The following is a 25,632-nucleotide window of genomic DNA, read 5'->3' as shown; positions in this document are numbered from 1 at the left end:
ATTATACTATACTGACTCTCAAGAAGACCAGAAGAGATCACTTATTTTTATATGACTAGAAGGGCATAGCATAGAGGGGGAAATCTAGGTGATGTAAAAAAGCAAAGATATAAAGAAAAATCAATTTAAAAAGTGCTCAGCTTATGAATTGTTTTGTGAATACTTACAGGGGGAATGAAGAAGGACAAAGATTACCAGAAAGTAGTAAAGTAAGGAAGATTAATAAGTATTAACAAGTTCAAAGAATCCTCTAAGCACCCCAGTGGGAAAAGACGTGTAATGATGATTATTGACCCTGCTAAGGAATATGGAAATAATCATGTAAAAACCCATTATACCTTGCTAAGAGATGCACTGTATCCCTAGGAACATTAATCCTAGATTTAATGTTTAAAAGGATCCATTCCCTCTATAGCCTGATTCCTAAAATCTATTGTTATGGGGACTCTCAGCTTATTGGTGAAGATCAGTGTCTTGTACTTGTGAGAAGTGTTGCAGAATTGGTGAAAGCCTCAGAGAGGAGAACTTTAGGCTCTTCAATTTTTTTTTCGATTATCTTCAGGCTCTTTGTTCTCTGTATTTTCTGCGCTTCCAGCTTTGAGAGAAAAGATAGATAGATCATTCTGACCCCACTACAGGTTGCTGAAGGGAAAGTCTCTGGGTAAAAGCCAATGTAAAAGAGGTAGCAGTCTTCATCATCCCCTTATCCCCAGATTGCTACACTAGAGATTTCAGATAACTTCTCCTTGGGTGAATCCCAGGTTGTTGTGATTGATATGAGTTGTCTTGTTTCCACTGAGAGAGCTCCTTTAATATGTATTGTTTGATATATATTCTCCCATGCACATGTTCTCTGATTTCTGTTTTGCTGTTGACATGGATAAATGTGTTTCTTTGCTACTTCTTGCATGTGTTCCTTATGGAACTGGCATTAGATATAAAGCTTAGGGTCCCCCTTCTCCCACTAATGAAACACGGATCAGAAGTTAGCATGAACCTGAAAATTCCCTAGACTAATAATATTTGAGAAAACATATAGATACAATGTTGCCTTGTGTCTCCTTTCTCTAAGAAGATTAGATTGGCCAAGCTTTAGCTCCCAATCTTTTACTCCCGCTCCTGGCAAGGATTAAAGTGTTTCTTGGAGAAGGATGAGAGAAGAGACTAGACATGTCTGCTCTGCCTCGCTTTGAATCACACAATATCCTCATGCTATATTACATGGGAAGCCCTTGTCTTTACTTCACAGAAATATAGAATCTTATAGTTGGAAAGGATCCCAGAGGCTGTCCAGTCTGAAATGAACAAGAATTGTCTTACTAATTTATGTTACAAGTTGCTATATTAATAATCATAGCAAGCAATAATATTGTGCTTTGAATTTTGGAAATATGCTTTATATAATATCATTTACATATTATATCTCATTTGATCATCATGATCAAATTATATTGATTTAAAACAGACTGAAGCATGCTATTCTTCTCACTATTTCATTTTTAAAATTTTATTCAAGTTTTCTTATACAAAATAACTAATATGGTAATGCTTTATATAACTGCACACATATAACCTATATCTGATTGCTTACTTCCTCAGGAAGGGGTGGGAGGAGGGTAGGACAGATAGATAAAATTTGGAACTCAAAATTTTAAAATTAAAATGTTTATTAATATTAAAAAAGAAAAAAAGATGATTATACATGAAACTACGGATCTAGAATGCACAACTTGCTATTCCTTTCAAATATAAAAGATTTTCACATATATTTCCTTTTTTCTTCCCCTCCCTCCACCCTAAAGATGGTTACCATTAGACACAAATAGGTGTGTGGGTGTGTGGGTGTGTGGATGTGTGTATAAACACACACACAGACATGCACACACACATATATTTGTGTTTCTCTGTGTCTGTGTGTTTGTAAAATTATTCTGTGCATACTTCTATTCATCAGTTCTTTCTCTGGATGCACATAGCATCTTTCTTCATATGTCCTTTATAGTTAATTTGGGTATTTATAATAGGCACCATAACTTATTCAATCAAATCTATCTTAAAACAATATTGGTGTTTCTGTATCCAGTGTCCTCTTAGTTCTTCTCATTTAGTTCTTCATTATTTCATGCACATCAGTCTTTCCATGTTCTTCTAAAATCATTGTGTTCATCATTAGTTATAGTAACCCCTCATCTCCATGGCAGGTCTTCAGATATGTGAAGAGAGCTAACATGGTGCCCCCTATATCTTCTCATCTATTAAGTAAACCTTCCAGTTCCTTCCACCAATCTTTATCTGACATGAACTCCAGGTACCTCTTCCAAACCCTCTAATCTTAGTCAGTGTCCTTAGTAAGATGTGATGTTCATAACTCAACACTATATTCAAAGGTTCATAGCTATGAGTGACCTGGGAAGTCATCTCTTTCAAACTGCTCATTTTAAAAATGGAGAAAGCTGAGGTCCAGATAAGATGAGTGACTTATTTAAAGTCACTCAGTTAGTAGATACTAAAGGTAGGATTTGAAACCACACCTCTTTCACTCCACAGCCCTAACACTTTCTATGATACCATCTCCTTCTTATTCCACAGGGGTTTGACTGGGGTAGAAAGCTATATAACTATTTGAAATTTTATTTCTGCACAATATGTCTCTCTTAATTCAGACTAAGATTGTATTAATTTTTGTAGTGCCATTTATCAGAGAAATGCAAATTAAAACAACTCTGAGGTACCACCTCAGAATAGCAAATAGTGTGCTTTATTGTTAGTCCTTTGGGATTGCCTTGGCTCATTTTATTGCTGTACTGTACTGTTATGGAAATACTTGTTTTATCCCATAAATTAATTATTTTTATTTTTTAATAATTTTTAATAATGTTTTTTTAGTGAGGCAATTAGGGTTAAGTGACTTGCCCAGGGTCACACAGCTAGTAAGTGTTAAGTGTCTGAGGCCAGATTTGAACTCAGGTACTCCTGACTCCAGGGCCAGTGCTTTAGCCGCCCCTACAACAACATTTTTTTATTATTAAAATAAGCCAAAACTTTAGTGGATTGTTTCTGTAGTTAGTGGACTCTACCTCAATGGAGGTCTCCAAACAAATATACGATAATCAAAATTAGATCTTTAGCATAGAATATGGAGCACTGAACATTAATTTAGGATGTTGGAGGAAAATGGGGATGCTAATCCACTGTTGTTGGAGTTATGAATTTATTCAACCATTCTGGAGAGCAATTTGGAGCTATGCATACCCTTTGATCCAGAAATACCACTCCTAGGTCTAGATCCAAGAAATATCCACAAAAGATAAAAAAAGACATATTTGTACAAAACTATTTATAGCAGTTCTTTTTGTTGTGACTAAGAATTGGCAATCAAAGGAATACCCATCAATTGGTGAATGGCTAAACAAGTTGTGATCTATCATTGTAATAGATTATTATTGTGCTATAGGAAATGACAAAGCAGGATGATTTCAGAAATGCCTGGGAAGATTTATATGAACTGAAGTATAGTGAACCTGAGGATGTATGGGCAGAACCAGGAGAACATTGTGCACAGTGATGGGAATATTGTTCAATGAAGAACTGTGATTGATTTAACTATTTGCAATAACACAATGATCTAAGACAATCGAAAAGGACTCATGATGAAGCATACTACCCACCTTCAAAGAAACAATTGATAATGATTGAATACAGACTGGAGCATGCTACTTTTTTTTACTTTCTTTCATTTTTCCCTTTTATTCAAGTTTTCTTATACAAAATGACTAATATGGTAATATTTTACATAATCTCACATGTATAACCTATATCTGATTACTTTCCACCTCAAGGTGGGGAGGGAGGGAAGGAGAAATAGCATTTGGAACTCAAAACTTTGAAAAATATATGTTTATTTAAAATTGTAGTTGCATTATAAGACTGATGACTTGTTGAACCTGCAGTCTACTAATTTTGCCCCCCCCCATTCATATTTTCCAGACAAACTTCTATCTTACCATGTCACTCTCATCTGGCATTTGTAAAACTAATTTTACATTTATCTCTATCAAATTCTATCTTATTAGATTCAGCCCAGTGTACTAGCTTGTCAAGATACTGTCATGTTAGTTATCCCTCCCTCACATATTAGTCTCATCTGAAAATTTAATAAACATATAATTTATGCCTCACAAAGTTATTGATAAAACCATTGAATAGAATGATGTCTAGCAGATATTATTGAGAAGACACTGAAGATAATCTTTCAGGAAGACACTGTTAATTACTACTCTTTGTGTTATCATTCAACCAATTTAAAATCCATTTAATTGTATTGTCACCTAGCTCATTTCTCTCCATCTATTTTTTCCATAAGATAAATATGATATAATTCATCAAAAGTTTTGCTAAAATAGTTGAGCCATGAGGAATGAAAGAACTGTCTTGTAGTGTGAATGGAGTAGGACGTGAAATGGCTCACCATTCCTTACCTCCCTCCTCTTCCCCACTATGGAGAATCATCCATGAGTGGCTGAGTCAGGCAGATGGCTATGAGCTGAATGAGTGGCTTAGTAAAATATATTTCACTGAGCTTTTAATACATTGCATTCCTTTTCAATTCTGAGGAAAAGAACAGGCATCTAATAAATGGTTATCTCTCCTCCATTCCTGAGATGTCAGGAGTTCCAGGAGTTGCCCATGGCATCTAGTAGTCCAAATGAACTATTTTAGATTATCTACTGTGTTTTCTTTGCTTATTAATTGATTTACTTTAATTAAGAAAAAAAGTAGGATGGCTAAAATCACCAGTTGTGTGGGTAATGATAAGGGAATGGAAGTTTGGGAGTGGAAGTTTCTCTCCCTATTATTTCTACAGAGAAAACGTTAATTCTCTTATTGAAAGTTGAGAGTGAGTTAGAGATTTTTCTTCTGAAAGAAACAGAAGATGCTATTTATTTATAAAATGAGATGATGTGGGTAGGGAAGGAGGTCCCTGAATTCTCACAGAAGAAAAGTATAGTGTAAGTTTAGATGAGTAAGAGAAACCATTGAAGGAATATAATTATTCATCACCATCACCATCTCCATCTCCATCATCATCTTACACTAAGAAATGACATTACACATGAGCCCCTTCACAAGTGGAGAGAGCTCTTTTTGCGACAGTAACACATGATATTCCAGACTCCATCTTTTACATATGTCATTTCTTTTTAGTAAGCTATAACATGCCACTTAGAGTCTTAGAGATTTATCTGGGAGCACTAAGAACCTAGGTAACCTGCTCAGGGGCACCTATCCAGAATGAGTGAGAGGCAGAAAATAAATCCAGGTTTTCCTCACACTGAGGTCAGTTCCATTATGCTATATTCTCTCTCGCTCATGGGTTTTGTTTCTTACTGATTTCCATCTCTCTTTCTCTATCTGTCTCTGCCTCTGTCTCTGTATTTCCCCCCAATATGGGTTCCTTTAGATGCATGTTTTCTATTTAGTATCTATTTTTTTCTATTTATTTCATTTTTTTATTTATCTAGCTTGATGGATATGAATAGGCAATTTTCTCTGTCTCTTCTGTTGTTGAGTCATTTTCAGTCATGTCTGACTCTTTGTGACCCCATTGGGGTTTTGTTGGCAATGATACTGGAGTGTTTTGCCATTTCCTTCTCTACCTCACTTGGCAGATGAAGAAACTGAGACAAACAGGATCAAGTGACTTTCCCAGGATAGCACAGCTAGTTAGTGTCTGAGAATATTAATGGTAGGATAATGTGTTAAGACCTGTAAAGGGAAACAGAACACTACAAGTTAGCGTGAAGTCACCAAAAATAAATGATTCAAATTTAGTTTATCTCTTTTTTGTTAAAGTTACTATTAGATTTTTTTAATTTAAATTTCCTGCTTCTCCCTTCTCCCTTCATTGGGAAATACAGACTAACACGATGCTTGGAAGAAGCCTTGTTTCTTTGAGAAATAAACCTGGGAAATTTGGTGTATGGTTTCAGGAAGCAAGTGGAGGTTGCCAAATCACCCTGGTCAGGAAAAAATAAATAACTCCTTCCCTACCTTAGAAAACAAGCTTATCCTCCACCTTTGACTATTAGTGGTCTTTATCTAAAGGGAGAACACAGGGCCCAACATCATTCAATTAAATTCTACTCATGCAAACCAAGGTCTCACGGTGAAATAACTGTTGAATCTTCCACTTCAAATCTTCACTGGATCTCTTATATAAAGTCTTCTGTCACTGGATATAAAGAGAATGAGGCATTCATCTGAGTGGAAGGCCATTTCATTGACCAAGGAATGGCCAGGAAGCTTGTAAAGGAACCTTCTGATTGTGGGATATAAACCTGTTTGGCTATATTGGCTGTGATTTTACTTCCTTGAGGTGACTCCTAAGGTGACACCTTAGGAGATTCTTCTTAAAGTTGTGTATGTTTTCCTGAAATATCTTCATACCCTGCTCTTTGGGGGGAAAAAAGGATGAACCTCCTAAATCCCAACTGTGTTGTCCATTGTGTTGGATAACAGGTAAGACCCTTCGGAATTTGGTCTCAAGCCCACCACAGAATTGGAGTGGTCCCTCATAGTATGGGTCAGCTGAGACCTTTATGTCACTGTCAGTTGTAGAAATAATCTAATCACTAGTGTCATTGAAGGTTGCAGTCACTTGGTTGTTGTTAATTGTTTCAGTCATGTCTGACTCTTTTTGACCCCATTTGGGGTTTTCTTGGCACTAGAGTGGTTTGCCATTTCCTTCTCCAGCTCAGTTTAGAGATGAGGAACAGAGGCAAACATGGTCACACAGCTAGTAAGTGTCTGAGGTCACATTTGAAATCAGGAAGCTGAATCTTCCTGACTCCAGGCCCTGCGCCACCTACCTGCCCACAGTGAATACCTGCTGGGTATTCAGAAATATCTGGATAGCCACTTTCTTCCAGATATCCCAAAGCTTAACTGTAGTCTCATTACTATCAGTGCAGACAAGCTGGGGCCCCCTCCTAGCAGAATAACTAGAATTCACAAAGGAAGTATGCCGCTTCAGTCTCTTAATTCTCTCTTGGATCTAACTATCCCACACAATGAAAGTCTTATCTGTCAAAGTTGACAAGAGCATGCTCCCATCTGTGTTATGGTGCGACTTCATGTCTGTCCCACTGTGTCCTTTCAGGGTGGCATAGTTATCATAATCACAATTCATATTCCATAGCAAGATGAACATGTCAAATCCTATAGATGCAAAGTTGAATCCATTGAGGTGGGACCTGCTATGGTACACATCTCCCCTTTATGTCCTGAAAGCAGCCAGAAAGGAATCTGAAGGGAGCAACATCTTGGAGGACCTGCTCATAGCAGGATCCCCCTTGGTAGCTGCTGCCTATGTGTGATTTTATTCTGTTACATTCAAAATGAAAGTGGGGGTGGTGATTTACAGGTCATCTGTTAGAGACACTGATGGTGTCCCAGTAAGTCATGGCTTATCATTACCCTCAGGGGGACAAGTCTTGGTAGAAAAGGTAGGGGTTTCAGAACTTGCATAGTGGAGGAAGGGAACGGAATTGATGGAATATGGGCAAAGGGTAAGTGTAGTTGTTTTGGCTACAACTACCACAATTGGCTATCACAGAGAAGATAAAACATTGTCCAGTGTCCCCTCCCTACCTCAGTATTTTGACGCTTTCTTTCTCTTTGGGCTTATGTCATGGTTTCCAGAAAACCAAGCAGAGATTTTGGATAATGCTGGTGTAGCAAATGCCTCTCCAGCATGGTGTAAACTGATAGTGCTGGTGCCCCACTATCTTATTCTTTGAGAATTCATGGTATGCATTGCCATATGATGAAACTGTGGAGTCTTTTACTTAGGCTACGTTGATTGAATTATACTATTCAAAATATAGGCTATTCTGTTTCTTTTTTCACTTTACACAATGCTGTTCAGTTCTGAGTGATAACATTCAGGAAGGATATTAGTATGTTGGAGGGTAACCAGAGAAAGGGACTCGATTCCAATGTATATAACAATTGCTGAAGGGACTGGGAGCATTTGCCACAGAAGTTATAAGATTTGCAGAGGGTATAATAAATGTATTGGAGTAGTGAAAAAGAGATTTGAGTTGTTTCCCTTGGGCCAGGAGGGGAGAAGTAGTGGAAATGGGGGTGGGGCAGCTCTGTGGCATAATATACAGAGCTCTGGACTTGGAGTCAGGAAGACCTGGATTCTGTTTGGCCTCAGAAACTCACTGTGACCCTAAACAGGTCACTTAACCTCTCTGAACCTTGGTTTCCCCATTTGTAAAATGAGGATAATAATATAACAGAACAAGCAAATGCCAATATAGTGTCCCTGATGCAATTCCACACATGGGGCTGTGGAAATTTATTTTGATTTGGGGACCCTACCTTTGGGCTGAGATTAAAAAGCTTTAGGCCCTCAGGGTCTCTTCTGTGTGGGAGGTGCTGGTGCCCCTCCCCCTCTGCTTCAGCTGAGACAAAAAGCCCTGTGGGCTGTACAAGACGCCAGGTCAGACATTTGGGGGGAGGGAGCGCCAGCTCCCTCTACCCTGAGCAGAGCTATCTGAGAGATCCTGGGCTCCTCCAAGCCAGGCTCTAGCGTAGCCTGTGCTGAGGCACGGGATGCTCGAGCATAGCCCCAGCCGCAGCCCTGACTGGCGGATTAGCTTCGTGTGTGGGTGCAAAAAGCCCTGAGATTTGAGTGGAGAAAAGAAAGATATATATAGACCTGGGAGTTAGACTCAGGGAGGCTACAAGAATGCAGGAGAATATCTAAAGGACTAGGAGCGAGGAGGAAAGGTCAGTGGACAAGATTAAGGGGAGGGGGGGCTAACAGGAGGACTGGAGGCTGAAGGACAAGATAGAGAGACTGGGCGTACAAGATTAGAAGTTCCAGGTGCAGCAGGTGGGAAAGAGACGCAGTGGAAAGAAACGCACCGCAATGCAGTCAGGTGGTACATTTTATTTCCCTGTATTCTTAATTTTAAATAGTATCTCATAAATAAACTCTGCTTTGATTATTTAGTTAAGAGGCTTCTTAATATTTTGCTTCTCAATTTGGGAGTGGAGCAGTGTGGTGGAACTTTATAAACAGCCCACATTAAATTAACAGCAGTCAGATAGCCAGTGAGTCAAAAGTCCCCAGATTAGTACCCCAGTCAGATTAGCCCCTAAATTAGGCCTAGTTAATAAAATATTTCTACAGGGCCAAAGTAAATAATGAAAAAAAGGTGCTAATCATCAGTAAATAAGCAGCTATTGAGCATCTATAGGGTGGTCCAAAAGTCACTAAGGGGTTTAAAATGTTTAATAACTCCTTTTTTTTGTTTTTAATTTACAATACCATATCATATGCAGTATATGTAGGGAATGAATTTATATTAGATGTGAAAAATAAAATCTCGTAAATGGCAAAAAAACAAAGGAAAAATTATTTTCACAAAAGTTATTAAAACATCATGACTTTGGGCCTGTACTATACACCAGGTACTTTCTAAGGATCTGGATATACAAATACAAAAATAAGTGTCTGTGCCCTCAAAGAACTTGAGAGAGAGAGAGAGAGAGAGAGAGAGAGAGAGAGAGAGAGAGAGAGAGAGAATGATTTTTAAAAAATTTAACTAAACTACCTGTGTTTTGGCAATAAGCATTTATTATTATTATTATTATTATTATTTAAGTGAGGCAATTAGGGTTAAGTGACTTGCCCAGGGTCACACAGCTAGTAAGGGTTAAGTGTCTGAGGTCGGATTTGAACTCAGGTACTCCTGATTTCAGGGCCGGTGCTCTATCCACTGCACCACCTAGCTGCCCCATAAGCATTTATTATTAATTAATATTTTAGATACCAGTAAAGGATTGACCTCATTTCTCCATAACTTCTCATGGTCTCAGGCCATCAGACCTATGCTGTCTTTTGTTAAAATTAAAAACAAATTGGGGGGGAGGGGCAGGCAATGAGGGTTAAGTGACTTGCCCAAGGTCACACAGCTAGTATGTGTCAAGTGTCTAAGGCCAGATGTGAACACAGGTCCTCCTGAATCCAGGGCCAGTGCTTTATCCACTGTGCCACCTAGCTGCCCCAAGACCTATGCTTTCTTAAGAGGGAGAGCCAAGCCAGGATCGAATGCCAAACTTCTAAGTTATCTGTGGCTGGAAAAGTATTTCACTCTGTCCTTTTGTGGGTTCTGCTGCTCTAGAAATTGTCTTATGGCATTTTTTGAAGGCATTTGGAGGGATCTTGAGGAGAGCTCAGACAAGTCACTGCCTTTCCTCCTATCTTGGCTTGTGACTAGGTATTATAAAAGGAGGAAGTAAGAGAATGCATCAGAGGCATGGAAAAGTAGCCTGTGCAATAGCATAAAGATGGAAGATAAACTGTCAGATGTAATGGGCCTACGCAGGGGGATAGGCATTGGCCTTGTGATTTCACTGGTTTTGAATTCCAGATGAAGGATTCTCTTTACTAATGTAGGTCAGCAAATTCTCTGTAACTTGTATTCAGATTCATATTAGGGCTTGTTAACCAGAGGCCTAAAAAAAGAAAAAAAAGATAATTGTATTTTAACATAATCATTTGCTTTTGTTATCCTTTGTGTTTTTGGCCTTTAAAAACATTAGTCTGAGAAGGGGTCCATAGGCTTCACCATTATGCCAAAGGTGTCCAAGACTTAAAAAGTCAAAGACCCTTATACAGAAGCTACCTAGGACAGTGAAAGATTAAGTGACTTGCTTAGGGTCACACAGCCAGTACAGGTCAGAGGTAGGACTTGAATCCAGGACTTCCTGGATTTAAAGCACACTCTCTACACTATTCCAGGATGTTTCTGCACGGAGAAGGGTTGTATAAATATTTATAATTCAGTGGTTTGGGACTACATCATTTTGACATTCTGTAAATCACTGATTGATTAATAGGAGTGTAATAAAAGTGTTCATTATGACATCATAAACTATCATATCAATGTTGCAGGTTTGGAGTCTAGAAGGGACTGAAAATTATATTGAAACACTCTGAGTGTGAGAGATATCACATAATGAGCAATAAAGCATCACTATCTTCTGATTTGGTACTGAAAAGGAGCAGCAGCTGAAGATGGGAGGCAAATTTCTCTCAGAAAATAAAGGCAGGGAATGACCATCAATATTAGAAATGTGACAGTTTCCTGATGGCTGTGTCAAAAGGCCTGAAGGGAACAGGGAGTTGTGGCAGGGTGTGAGTTCTCTTGGGTTCATCTGAGAGGAAGAACAGTGATTAACACCGAGGCTATAGCTTACACAGTGGCTTTATTCTGTACAAACCTTGTTCGTGGAAAGCTAGCAGGGCTCTTCCTGGGCAAATCTGTCACCAAGAATGGAGGGAGGAGGGTCAGCGGCCAAAACGTACCAATTAAAGGGGCTCAAAGTCCCTATTTCATTCCTACTACATCAGAAAACCCACTGGAGTAGTGTACTACAAAGTAAGGGCAGAGAGAACTTTAGTTCTCTGATATTTACAAGTGCCTTTGGCTTTGAGAAGGATTTCAGTTGCTCCAGCCTCAGGTATCAAGTTTACCCAGTAAACAACTTACATTGGTCTCATACAATTCATCAGTCATTCTTAAAGTTGGGGTTTATTCTCCTTTGGAACATTTTCTTCTCTTATTCATCTGTTTCTCTCCTTTATTAATGCCTCTTTAGAATTTCATACGAAGGCTTTTAGAAATAGGATTTCCTTATAAATTTATTGATTATATCATAGAATTACAAGTCCAGAATTTTAAGACATCATCTAATGCAACCTCCTTATTTTATAAGTGATGAAACAGAGCTCTATGTGGGTTTGAGTGATTTTTCCAAGGTCACACAAGTCATAAGCATCAAAGCCATGATTTGAACTCAGTTCTTTTTAATAAAGGTCCAGTGATCCCTCCCCTGGACTACACTGCCTCCAATCCAACATTCCAGTCAGGCCTGAACTTGTAAGGTCATCTAGTCTAATATCTAATATTATGGATGAGGTAACTGAGGTTTAAAAATTTAGGTGACTTGTCTTAGTCCATGCAGGTAGTAACTAGCAAAGAAGAGATTCTTATTCTTGTGCTCTAACTTCATAAATACCTTTGCTAAAGGAGTGCCCCAAGCTTAGTACTTTATATATGAAGGTGAAAGGAAATATAGTTCATCAAATGAAAGTCCCAAAGCTTTTTGCAATTCTTTGCCAATATGTCAGTATGTCTCTTCTTATAAACATAAAAATACTCACGGTGTAGGCAGTGAGTGGCATCAAGGCTTTCTGCCATTGGAATCTGTAACTTGTCCGGGTATCCTTCCAATAAAACTTAGTATACTTGTGCCAAGTAGCAGCTGGGTTTGCATGGCAGGGGAGGGAGACCTGGCAAAAGTCACTCAGCTCAGGCTACAGTAGAGTGGGAGAGATCATCTGCCATCAGGCTGCTCATTTTGAGGAAATACTCTGCCAATTTGCATATAAGGAAAGAGGATAGGGACCAAAACCTCTTCCCTAGTTCAGATGTTTCTCATGGTCTCTGTCTGAATACTGTGCATCTAGATTTGGTCACTGTCACGGTAACATATTTCATTTTGTTTTTCTCCTTTGAATACCTTAACTTACAGAATTGAGTTTTTATAACTTTGCTTACTAGCTACTAGGGAAAGGATCTCTCTGTCTCTGTCTCTTTCTTTCTCCATATATATATATATATATATATATATATATATATATATATATATATATATATACATATACATATATATATATATATATGTATGTATGTGTGTATACACAAACACATTTTAGTTCTATCATTGCATTGCCTGTGTGAGTTTGCTTAGGTCAATGAACCTCATTGGACCACAGTTTCCCCATTAGATAAACTAGATAATTTCTACATTCCCTTTTAGCTTTAAATCCTTGATCCTGTAGGGGTGGGTAGGTAGGTAGACAGACAGATAGATTAGATTGGGCATTTATTAACTGCTTACTAGGTACTGTGCCAAGCTCTGGTGAGGCAAAAACCAAAAAAATAAGTTATTCGACACTCTTCAGGAGCTTACATCCTAACAGTAATACAAAATATCAAGGGAAGGGGTGGGGTAAAAAGAAGAGTAGGAGGAAAAGGAAAAAGACTACTGTAATGGAGGCTAGACAACTGGTATGGAGTTGGACCTAGCCAAAGGTGAGCCAGAAGAGTGCTTTTTTCACAATATGGTGAGTCCTGGAAAGGTCTTGCCAATCACTAAGTTGGCTTCGGGATGGAGTTATCACCAGGGGATTAGTTTACAGAATCCAAACATTATATTATTGAATTCAAGAATACAAGACCCCTCTCTCTATGCCCTAATCAAGTAAGGAGTACTGACTTTATTAGCCTAAGATGAATCCCACTTCCAAGTATCTATGAACTAGCCCTGTCCTGAATTTGCAGTGTGCCATCTTTTTTGGGCATCAGAGGTCATGAGTCTCTTGATTAGTTCAAATATCTTCAGAAGTTATTTCTTCTAGTTCTATTTAGACAGAATCCTTAGATCAACCTACCAGCTTCGAGGGAAGTATTACTTATAGCCATGATATTACGAAATTAACAGAGTATATCCCCAAGTGTTTCATATCAGCAGAGCACCATTGAATCTGCAGCTACAGCACACAGTGAATGTATAATTAATATCCAAGCCACAAGCAGTGCACATAGAATCTCTTCCCAAGATATGAGAGACATTTTTTTCTTCACAATAAGAGAAAGAAGTATGTGTCATCTGATTACTGACCCTTTTTGTTGTCCCTTATATTTTATCTTGGAGGGATGAGTGGGTAAAGATTTAAAAAAAAAGAAATCCAGCATTTTTGGAAGTAGTTTCAGTGGAGACAAGTGAGAATAACATACAACTGTTTCAGTTGACTTAAGTATATGAGTAGAAATAGGCAATCCACAAAGAAGAAGGAAGAGTAGTATCCCAATGGGTTTTCTGGCATGATTACAAGAAGTTTCAGGAGGCAGTGTGGGGCAGGGGAAGGAGCATTGACTCTGGATTATTCAGAGGATATGGATTCTAATCTCACCTCCAATGTCTTGACCTTGGACAAGACATTTTCCTGGGGAGGGTGGTAAGAAGGAGAGATTATTTTCTTCCTTTGTAAAATGAGGTATTGTATTAGATGGTATGTGAGGTCTCTTCCATCCTTAGATCCACGATGTGTGTACATATATGTATTCCTGTGTGTCTGTACTACTCACCTTCTATGAACATAATTCCAGGTGACATAAGCAAGCAAAAATGTGCTTTGAGGGTTAAACTAGGTATTGAAAATCTTATTGCCAGCAGTTATTGTAACCCCTGATGGCAAACCATAAACTTCCTAAAGTTTAAAGCACAGGTCTGCCTGTGTCACTTCCTACTTAAGAAACTGAGGCAGCTCCCTATTGGCTCCAGTGTCAAATATAAAGTCTTCAGTTCACCATTTAATGCTCTTCACAATCAATCTCCTTCCTACCTTGCCAGTCTTTTTACACTTGATTCTCCTCCATGAACTCTATGATCAAACTGTTCCTTCCACAGGACTCTCCATCTATAATCCCTGTGTCTCTCCTTGGGCTAGCATTCATACCTGACATGTTCTCCCTCCTTATTTCTACCTCTTAGCTCCACTGGCTTCTTTTATTAGTTATGTGTTGTCTCTGACAAACTGAGACCTGGAATATCTTAGCTTAAAAAGGCCATCAGGGGCCATGCATGATCATCCTGGTGTCTAGCCATTGGACTCCAATGATTCTGGAGGAGACAGTGAGGCTGTTGACTTTTCACAGCTCTGCCTCACTCAAATCCAATTCACATGTAACTCAAGACATCACCCACCTAATGTCATTGGTCCTCTTTGAGAATGCAGGCTAAACAGGAACAACAAACAAATCCCACCCTCTGGAGGAGACCTTTTAGTTCTAGCTGCTAATGGCTTCCCTTCTGAGATTCCCTTCCCTATACTGTCTATTTATGTTTTATGTTTATCCATTAAAATATGCACCTCTTGAGACAGAAACTATTTTTGCCTTTCTTTAGATGCCTAGAAATTAGCACAGTTCCTAGAACACGGTAAGCATGTAAACAATGCTTTTTGAATGAACTTTGTGTTAACATGTACATAGAGTAGAAGTTTGTGTTCAAATCATCCTGAAAGTGTTGCTTGTTTTTGTTGGCTTTGATTCTGCAGTTCTGCAAACTCTTCTTGGCTTACTATCTAAAGGATGGGTTTTTATTTTTTGCCAAATTCTTTTATTTGTCATTTGATTCACTTAGTCATTCATCTCTTGGCTGGTTGTCCTTATTGGTGAACCATTTGCATTTTTATATTCTCTTGGGAGCATTGTAGTAATGTTTTATCAGTGCTTTACAAATATTATCTTGTTTGATTCTCACAATAGCCCTAGGAGGTAGGTGCTATTGTTTATTATTATTATTATTATTCCCATATGACAGTTATAGACATTGAAGCAGAGATTAAGTGATTTGATCAGGGTCACACAACAAGTAAAGATCTGAGGACAGACAAACTCAGGTTTTCCTGACTCTAGTCCTCACATTCTATCCATTGTGCCACCTAGCTGCCAATTTTTGAACCTACATTTAACAATTGGTTAGCCTTGTAGTATGAATAATTCCTCTCTTTTTTTGTTCTTGAAATGTTTCCTAGACAGCATTTCAAATTGTTGTTTTCTAGTACTATAAGATTTATGGGTTCTACATATAATGAAGCTAAATCCCAGGAAATTTAAGTTGCTTAAATTGGCATAGATAGCAAGTGTCAGAGGAAAGATTTGAGTCCAGGTCCTATGATTCCAGGGTCAATGTACTCACTGACTCTTTGTCTCTGTCTCTTCCTCCTTCCCTCCCTCCATTGCTTCCTAAGTTACTTCCTCCCTCCCCATTCCCTGCCTCTCACTCTCTTTCTGTTTTTTAAACTTATTTTAAAGTCTTATTCATTTATTTTACTCCACCTTGTCTCAAGGTACCCCACTCCCTTACTCAGTAAGATGTCCTTTGTAACAAAGAATACAAAGGAAAGAAAAAAAAAAGTACAGCCAAATTAAACAACATGTAGTCTGGCAATATTCTAGATTGAGTCCCCCATTCATTAAAAAGGAGAGAAGTCCATTTCTCATTTCTTCGCAGAGGCCAAGTTTGGTCATTTTAACTACATAGGATTCAAATACATAAATAAGTCCAAAGTATAGGAGAGCAAGAAATACAGCACAAATAAAAAAAATATTCTATTAGAATGGGAGAAACCTTTTTTTTATGTGTGTGTGTGTATACAAACACACATACATACATACACACATATACATATATACAAATATTTCTAGACTACTAATGCTATTTCAACTTCTGTGATATTTTATGTGTGTGTGTGTGTGTGTGTGTGTGTGTGTGTGTGTGTGTGTGTGAAATTAAAACATAGGATCATAGTTTGGGAACTGGAACGGATCTTAGAGACCAAGTAGACCAAACTCCTCATTTTACAGATGAGCAAATGGAAACTCAAAGAAGGTAAGTGTGCCAGGGCCACAGAGATTTATGAAATATTATCTTTTAATGGAGATATTATGTGTTTCTAGTTATGTTTGTAATGATGCTATACCCCGGTTTTAAAGGAAATTATAGAGAGTTAGTTTTGGGCTCTTTGGTGTGAGGGCCAAATTTAATATATGGAGAGTTAATTGAGTGGCTCACTGTAATATTGGGGACCCAGAAATAATGAGGGACCTCTAGGTCCAAAGCTCCTTCCCCTCCGAACTGACTTTTTAGATATATCTCCCAGGCCAATAAGAAAAGAGAGCCTAACAGCCTCTTTTCCACAAATGAATCAGGTTTTATTAATGGGAATGAAATAAACAGCAAAGGTGAAATTAATAAAATCAAAGACAAGGGAATAGGGAAAAAGAAATACGGATAATCATCCTAACTCTAACCTAAGTCTATACAATCCCCAAACTTGCTTCCAGTTCAGCTAATTCAAAAGAGCAGGGCTCATATGTTAACTCACCACCTGGGGTCTGTAGCTTCAATGGAAAACAGCTTTTCAGCCAGGGCCCCCAAGACTTGTCTGCTCATGCTGCTCCCACGCAGCAGAAAGAAAGAAACTCTGGAAGAGACTGAGCTCCCCTCAGCAAGCATTTACTCTTCCTCCCCAAAAGGGGAGGTCCTTCAAAATTGCCTGTGGAGAGTGGTTTCTCCTGCTGACATTAGCAGCACACATCACTCAGGGAAGACCAGGTGTGACTCATCCCAATTGGTCTGCCAAATTCCAATAATCTTACCACATTGGCCTGTTTCTTCCAGTATGCTGATTAGATTCAAAGAACGATGCTATATTTTGGGAAATGACAGAAGAGTTTATTAAGGTCACTGACACTGCATGACTCTATAAGAAAGAAATAGAAAGTCACAAATCACCATCAATGCTGTATAGACTGATCATTTTTTTCTTGTTATATAGAAGAGTGCCTTAGTGAAGTCTAAGCAAGGGGAACTTAATCTTGTGTATGTTTTCATCTGTTAGAAAATATTTTAAAACATTTAGTCCTAGCAATATAGTATAGCTGTTATCCAAGGATCAAGGCAGCCACTAGAATGGAGAAGCCCATTAATAAAATGAAAGTCTTTTTTTTTCTTTGCTTTTTCTTACCTATTCAGTAAATCTCAAGACACCCTGATTTATGCAGTTCTAAGTAAAATTCTTGAGTAACTCCACCTATGTAACATTTTAAAGCTTAATTTTATTATGTTTAATTATTTCATAAAGTGAGGGAGATGGAGAGAAGGGTATGTGTGCTTTCACTGGCAATGGAATTGGTGAAAAAGTTGGGGAGGAGGTAAGCAGAGAAAAATGAGTGAGGTGAAATGTGGCTAGGATTTTCCTGAAATAGTGTTCTGGGAAAGACAGTTATCAATTAAAAGAGTTAGTTCCACCTATTTTTTCTTAATATAATTAAAGCATTTTTTGTTATTCAGTCATTTCCATTGTGTGACCCAGTATCTTGGCAAAGATACTAGAGTGGTTTGCCATTTCCTTCTCCAGCTGATTTTATTTTTAAAATATTTTTATTTTTTTATTTTTTGCAGGGCAATGAGGGTTAAGTGACTTGCTCAAGGTCACACAGCTAGTAAGTATCAAGTGTCTGAGTCCGGATTTGAACTCAGGTACTCCTGAATCCAGGGCCGGTGGTTTATCCACTGCACCACCTAGCTGCCCCTCCAGCTGATTTTAAAAATGAGGAACTAAGGAAACAAGGTTAAGTAATTTGCACAGGATCACACAGCTAATAAGTATATGAGGCTAGATTTGAACTCAGGAAGATGAGGCTTTCTGACTTCAGCACTGTGCCACCCAGTTGCCTGCTTTATTTATAGACTTACTGAAATTTTAGTGAAGCCTTTGATATAATGTTTCATGTTATTCCTGTGGAGAAAATTGAATTACATGACATTATGATTAAATGGAGTTAGAACTGGAGCTATAGTTGGATTCCAGGGGTAGTTGTTAATAGATCAATGGATACATGGAAGGAGGTTTCCAACTAAGAGTGTCACAGGGATCTCTGCTTTGCCTTTTGCTTATCCACGTTTTTAGCAGTAGCTTAGATAACAGCATTGATGTTAGATTTATCTAATTTGACAATGACAGAAATCTGGGAAGGATAGCTAACATACTGGATGACAGGGTCAGGTATCCAAAGGATCTTGACAGTCTAGAGAATTATGATGCTTCTAATAAGGTAGAATTATAAATAATAAATGTAAAGTTTACACTTGAATAAAAGAAATCAACTTTGCAATACCAGACTGGGGAATTATTGATAAGCATACATTTTTTTTCTGAAACAAAAAAAGATTGGGGGAGAGGGTTAGTTTTTTGCATGCTTAATATTAGTCAACTATGTCATGGTGCCATCAAATAGTCTAATATGATCTTGGGCTGCATTAACAGTAGCATGGTTTCCAAAAAAACCCCAGACATCATGTCATGGCCATACCAAATCTCATCTGGAGTATTCAGTTCTTTGTGCCACAGTTTAAAAGATGTAAAAACCTTGAGTCTTTGAGTACATGAAGATCAGTTCAACTAACTGCTGATGTTTAGCCTGGAGAATAAAAGACTCAGGGAGCACATGATAGCTGAATATAGGTATTTAGAATGGCTGGCAAGTAGTGGAGGGATTAAATTTGTTCTTTTTGGCTGAAAGGGCACAAGTAGGAGAATAGTGATAATTTCAAAGGAGCCAATGATCTCAATCAAATATTTCCTTTTTTAAGAAATTTTTGGGCAGGGCAATGAGGGTTAAGTGACTTGCCCAGGGTTCCACAGCTAGTAAGTGTCAAGTGTCTGAGGCCGCATTTGAACTCAGGTCCTCCTGAATCCAAGGCCAGTGCTTTATCCGCTGTGCCATCTAGCTGCTCCAATACAATATTTCCTAACCATTGGTGGTGATTTCTTTCATGTATGTGTTGGCCTATGTGGCTGCTAATGCCTCTTCCAACACTCAGATTTGTGATTCTGTGAATTGATTACCCAAGATCATATAGCTAATGGAATTTTTAGACTGTTCTAGAAACCTCCTGCCTCAGGAACCAATAAAGGGTAGAGACTCAATAGGTCTGGGGGAAAACAATTAAATAGTAAATGGAGGGGGCAGCTAAGTGGTGCAGTGGATAGAGCACCGGCCCTGGATTCAGGAAGACCTGAGTTCAAATCCAGCCTCAGACACTTAACCCTTACTAGCTGTGTGACCCTGGGTCACACATAACCCCCATTGCCCTGCAAAAAACTGAAAAAAAAACAAAACAAATAGTAAATGGAACAATTCTTATTGCCTGGTATTTTAGATAATTATCCATATTTTTCAATATAAAAGAGAAAAGAAATCCCTTCTTACAAACTAGTTTAACCCTAGTTGCCAAACTGTAAGAAACAGATAAACTTAGATAGGACTCCGGTCTGATGTAAAGCAGGAAGGCCATTTATTCTCAACCTTGCAAGGACAGGCAAGTACCCCTTCTGGGTACTGCAGATTTTTTTACAGTGAAGTTCTCCTTTTATCTTAAATCTAATGCAAGGTCCCTCCCTCATCTGGGTTCACATCCTTTACTGACATTTCTAAACATATAGACCACCCTCCTTTCCCCCCACCCCCAGATGTGGCACCACAGTGGCTTCCCCTACCCCTGGGATGACCAGACCCTGAAAATTTGTGAATCTTTGTTATCTAATTTTAGAAAACTTCTGTTGACTCAGCAGGGAAAGGGATGGGAAATTTGGGGGAGTGGGAATAAGCTTTTAGGGCTTGAAGTACGTAGTTTGTTCTTATCTGAGAGGAACATGTTTTACAGCTTAATTGTTAACAGCAGTAAAAAAGGAAGGAATGGTGGAGAAGGGAGAGAAGGCCCAGGACTTGAATAATGTATCCTGCCAATTGAGGGAGACACACCATTTCTATCACAAACCTATTGGTATGGTACCCAGTGTTTATTGGTTGAGATTAATGTCACCCACCTGTGTAACAGGTGGTGCAGGGTTGGTGTAATCAGGGCAGAGGAGAACTTTTCTGTTCTCTTTAAGTTTTGAGTATGTTTAAATCGCTTTGTGCTTCACATGCTTTAGTCACTTAGTGCGACTCTGGCTTTGAGAAAGAAGATAAAAGGTGCCAAACCTATCTCAGGTTGCTGAAGGAAAAGACTGGCAAGAAGCCAACTTAAGAAAAGCTGACAATCTCCCTCATGTCCCTAGCTTGCTACACTAGAGATTTTGGTGAACTTCTCCTTGGATGAGCTGAGTTACCTCAGTGAGGTAAGTTAGCTTTTTCATTCTCCTTTGTCTGGTGCATATTCAACAATGTATACTTTCTCTGACTTCTATTTTACTATTTGGATCAATGGCTTTCTTGACTAATTGCTCCATGGGTTCTTTTTGGAACTGATGGGAAAGGTGGGAAAGAGGTCCTACTATTCCCAATTGTGAAAAGCAATCTGAAGTTGTATTGAACCAGAAAATCCTATCTTCTAGATGAATAATATAATTTTAGCCTGCTACCCCCTCTCTCTAAGGAGAGGAGGGTGGCCTCTGGCCCTTCCAAATCCTTCTTGCCCTCCTGGCACAAATCAAGTTATCCCTTGGAGAATAGTGGAAGGAGAGAGGCTAGAGATTTCTATTCTGTCTCCTTTAAAGCCAAAAAACAACACACCTATGCTACAAAATTAGGGATAACTCTTGCCACATTAGAAAAGTTTATATCTTTAGGGCACGAGAATAGCTTTAAAATTTAAAAGCCCTTTATGAAATTTAAAAGCCCTGTCTCATTTGATCCTCTTCCTTATTGAGGGATGCTACTGCTGGTTATATCCATTATACCATAAAAGACCATTTACTATATAGAGGATACAACATTTTACAAGAGAGACTCATGGAATTTCATAAAAGATGTTGTTGTTCTGTCTTGTCCAACTCTTCATGACCATATTGGGAGTTTTCTTGGTAAAGATACTGGAGTTATTGCCTTTTTTTTTTCTTTAGCTCATTTTACAGACAAGGAAACTGAGGCAAACTGGTTAAGTGATTTACCAACAGTTACACGGCTATTAAGTGTCTGAGGCCAGATTTCAACTTAGTCCTTTTTAATTACAGGCTCAGTGCTCTATCCCTTCTGCCACTCAGCCGCTCCTGATTGAAAATTGTGAGTCAGAATAAGGGAACTGATAGAGGGTTAATTTAAGTTTCAGGAAACCCAATTCACTGGAGTCTAGGTACTAGAAATAGCAGGAGGGAAGCAAAATCTAGCAGCACACCCTATATAAACATGTGAAAGTTCTATACTCCAACGGTTTGAAGAATACCCTTTAGTTGGTGAAGTGGGTAGGAAAGAGACAGAGAGAGAGAGAGAGAGAGAGAGAGAGAGAGAGAGAGAGAGAGAGAGAGAAGGAGGGAGGGAGAGAGAAGAGGGAGACAAGAGAGACTGGAGAGAGAATAAGATGTGTTCTTGTGTCCATTTTATGATATGTTTAAAAGCAGTTCTTAAATTGTTTTCAGAACAGTCTTAAGAAGTCAGAAGATGTTATTGTTATGCTTTCTACTTTACTATATATTTCTCCTGTGAATTTAGCAACTGAACACAAGCAAACAAATAGACATTATCTTGCCATTGTATTGAAGCAAGGAAATATTTCTGTGATTAAAGGAGATTGCCACCTTGATTGCCTTCATCTCAGCTAAAATTCTACCTTCTCCAAGAAACATTTCTTTATCCCCAGTAATACTAGAAACTCCCATCTATTTGCTTATCTCTATTTCATCCTTATATATTTTGTTTGTACATAGTTGTTTTCATGTTGTGCACATTAAACTGTTCTGTCCTTGAGAAAAGGGACTGTCTTTTGCCTTTTTTTTTGTATCCTCAGCACTTAGCACAGTACCTAGCACATGTTGTTCAGTCATTTCAGTTGTGTCTGATTCTTTAACCCCATTTTGGTTTCCTTGGCAAAGATACAGGAATGGTTTGCCCTTTCCTTGTCAAACTCACTTTATCAATGAGGAACTGAGGCAAACAGGGTTAAGTGACTTGCCCAGGATCACATAGCTATTAAGATTCTGAGCTATATTTAAACTCAGGAAGAGGAGTCTTCCTGACTTCAGGCCTGGTACTCAGTCCACTGTGCCAATTACCTGCCCACCTAGCATGTAGTAGATGATTAATAAAGGCCAGAGGACAAACTCATTTAAAAGAAAACAAAGGAGAAAAACACATCTCAGAAGTTCTTATAAAGAAAGTGAAAATAAAGTCTACAAACATAGAGGCTGGACAAAAATGCAGTGGAATGAGGAAAATAAGTAAAGAATCAAGAATTTGTTAAGTGCCCATTATGTTCTAGTTACTATGCTAAGGGCTTTACAAATATTATCTAATGAGAATATATCTGGTGAAACTGGACATTTCTTTTTTTCACATGAGAACATTATCTCCTTCTCCTTTTCCCTTTTAAAGTATGACATGTCCCCATGATTTTCTCTTTTCCCATGCTGGTGTGTCATTTGAAATGATATGGGGGTGTCAGTCTCTGTTCTAGGTTTTAGGGAACTTAGCTGGGATTTCTAATATTTATACTTATAAATTAGAGGCTATAGCACCAGTCTTTTGGCATTAAGCATTTATTAAAGTATATTAAATGTTAGTAAAGAGAGAGCACATGGCTTTGAAAGTTCAGAAGCCCTACATTACCTAGGATAGAGAGAGAGAGTGAGGGGGCCCCATGGCTGCCTCCTCCAGTGTCCCAGGCCAAGGAACTGTGAGAGAGTGTAAGTTCCCTTACATCTGGAGAAGAGGTGGCCCTTACACAGTGCTCAAAGCTAACTGACTAGCATCATTCAAATCTATTGGTTTACTGGACTTAAGGGTGGTCCATATTAAAATGAGCAGTATATGCTGAGGTCAGAGTCCAGAGGACAGACCCTCTGAAGGGAAAAAAATCTTTCAGGTAGGTGTGGTTATAAAATCTATTGAGAGTTCAAGTTCCAACTTTACTGACTCTGGGATGGCCTTAAAAGAAGTCAGGCAAGGATCTGGAGTTAGGCCCTTGAAAGTGTGTGTGTGTGTGTGGGGGGGGGGGCTCTCTGGGACGCCCCCCCCAAACCCATTATTTTCTCACACCGGATAGCATACAACATGCAGAAAAATTTTCATAGAGAGGCAGAGATTATCTAGTCACAACAAAAATCATTGTTTTAGGTGAAAGTACATGAGAAATGCACAAAAGATGGTCCTTCTGTTCTGTTCCATAGGTTGATAACATTGGAAAATAACTAATAGGACAGAATGTATTAAACTAGGCTGCAACACAGGGGCTCAATGAACAATAACATAGGGTGCTGCCAATTGTGAACCAGTAATATGTTCTCGATGGATGCTGAATACCTGGGTGAAAAGCTCCTCATTTCCATTATCCTGGAGTAAAAAGGGCATGAATTTTCCTACCGGGAAAGCAGAAACAAGCATGGTTTCCAGGGCAGGGATGATTGATGGAGAGCTGAGCAAATAATGTAAAACATTAGGCAGAGTTTTCTCCTTGCTGGATGTAGATGTGAGTCATGGAAGCAGTAACTCAGAAATGTTCTTAGATAAGCAGTAGCCCTCACCCATCAGAGTCGGCTTGGTGAATCGTATGAAGCATTAATGACACGTGGTTCTTATCTTTACATTTTCCATCACATCCAGAAGCAATTGGAATAGGTTGACAACGTAGCCTCCCTCTAGCAAATGTGGCAATGAGGAGCTGAAGCATCCTGAGTGTGTTTGGAATGTGTAACTTCTATTCAAAGTTGGTTTTCTCTTGTGGTTTTCAAATATCTCACCTGTAGGGGCCCATGGACTTGGCTGGATGTCTACTGAGGCCATTTTGTAAACTCACTCTTTTTTTTTTTTTATCCACCAGTAAGAGGGGTATATACATTTATTATGTGTGTACTAGATGCCAGGCATTATGCTAAGCAGTTTACAAATATTTTCTCATTTGATCCTCGCAACAACTACCCTGGGAGTTAGGTGCTATTATGATTCCTTATTTAACCGACTTGTATGGGTCACACAACTACGATGTGTCTGTTCTCCTTCAATTTTCCCTCCAATCAACTGTACCCAAAGCTCAGCATCCCTTCTCTTTTCTAGGAATATTCAGGCTAAAAAGCAAACAAAAAGACTGAATGATTTAAAGATATAATGAACAGTTTCTGAATGAAGTGTTTATTCAACATTATTATATGAAAAGGACTATCCTAAACAATAGGGACCCCGAAAGTCAGATAGTCCTTGCTCTCTAGGAGATCATATTCTAATGGGGAAGATGACACATGAGGAAGATTTTAGCTGCAAGTTAGTTGCAGGGGTTCCATGGTTTTTAGGGTGCAGCAGAAAAGCAGATGACAATGTGCCTTCTTTAGTGCAACTTCCACTGATAAAAACAGTTCAGTTTATGACTCTTCAACAGGTCCCTAGCTGATGGCTAGAAATGTTAGGAATGTTAGGGAATTCTCCTCTGGGTAAAAATAAAAATGTGTATGTCGCATTACCAGTAGTAAGACTCATTTATTCTATGTATTTTCCAGTGCATTCTAATCTATGTAACATCTTTGACCTCTATTTGCTATCAGTTTGTTTTAACAGGTTTATTTACTACTCAATATTTGTGATGGTCTTTCTGTAACTAGAATCAGTGGGAAGAATGTCAAGCCTTTGGCCATATGGCTCAGGGCACTCCTTTCCCCTTAAAGGGAAAGCCAAAAATGCAACTTGAACTAAAAATTATTTCCCTGTGACTATCAATATTTAGGAGAACAGTGAGATATAAATATAATTCTGCATTTTATTTCTGAAGAGAGAAGAATAAAGTAAGCCACACAGTCCCAAGCTCCTGTTGTTCTCAAGACTGGAATCAACAAATCCCTTGGATATGGATAGGCACGATTCCAGAGACAGCTATTCTCACCTCACTACATTGGACTACATTTAGTACAAATGAACTACATTTAGACAAACCCATGTGTATTCATATCACCTCCACAAACACACATCCCCTACATGTAAAAGCAGGAAAAAG

The 25,632-nt window shown here is 38.6% G+C and overlaps 1 pseudogene; it reads right to left on the bottom strand.

Annotated features, from left to right (window-relative positions):
- Positions 1–6,192: 6,192 nt before the first annotated feature.
- Positions 6,193–24,321, bottom strand: LOC122732239 (annotated as a pseudogene).
- Between the last annotated feature and the right edge of the window lie 1,311 nt (positions 24,322–25,632).

This window comes from Dromiciops gliroides, chromosome 6 (assembly GCF_019393635.1).
Source record: "Dromiciops gliroides isolate mDroGli1 chromosome 6, mDroGli1.pri, whole genome shotgun sequence".
NCBI classification, from domain to species: Eukaryota; Metazoa; Chordata; class Mammalia; order Microbiotheria; family Microbiotheriidae; genus Dromiciops; species Dromiciops gliroides.
The sequence above is the reverse complement of the archived record's forward strand: the minus strand, read 5'-3'. Positions and strand labels throughout refer to the sequence as shown.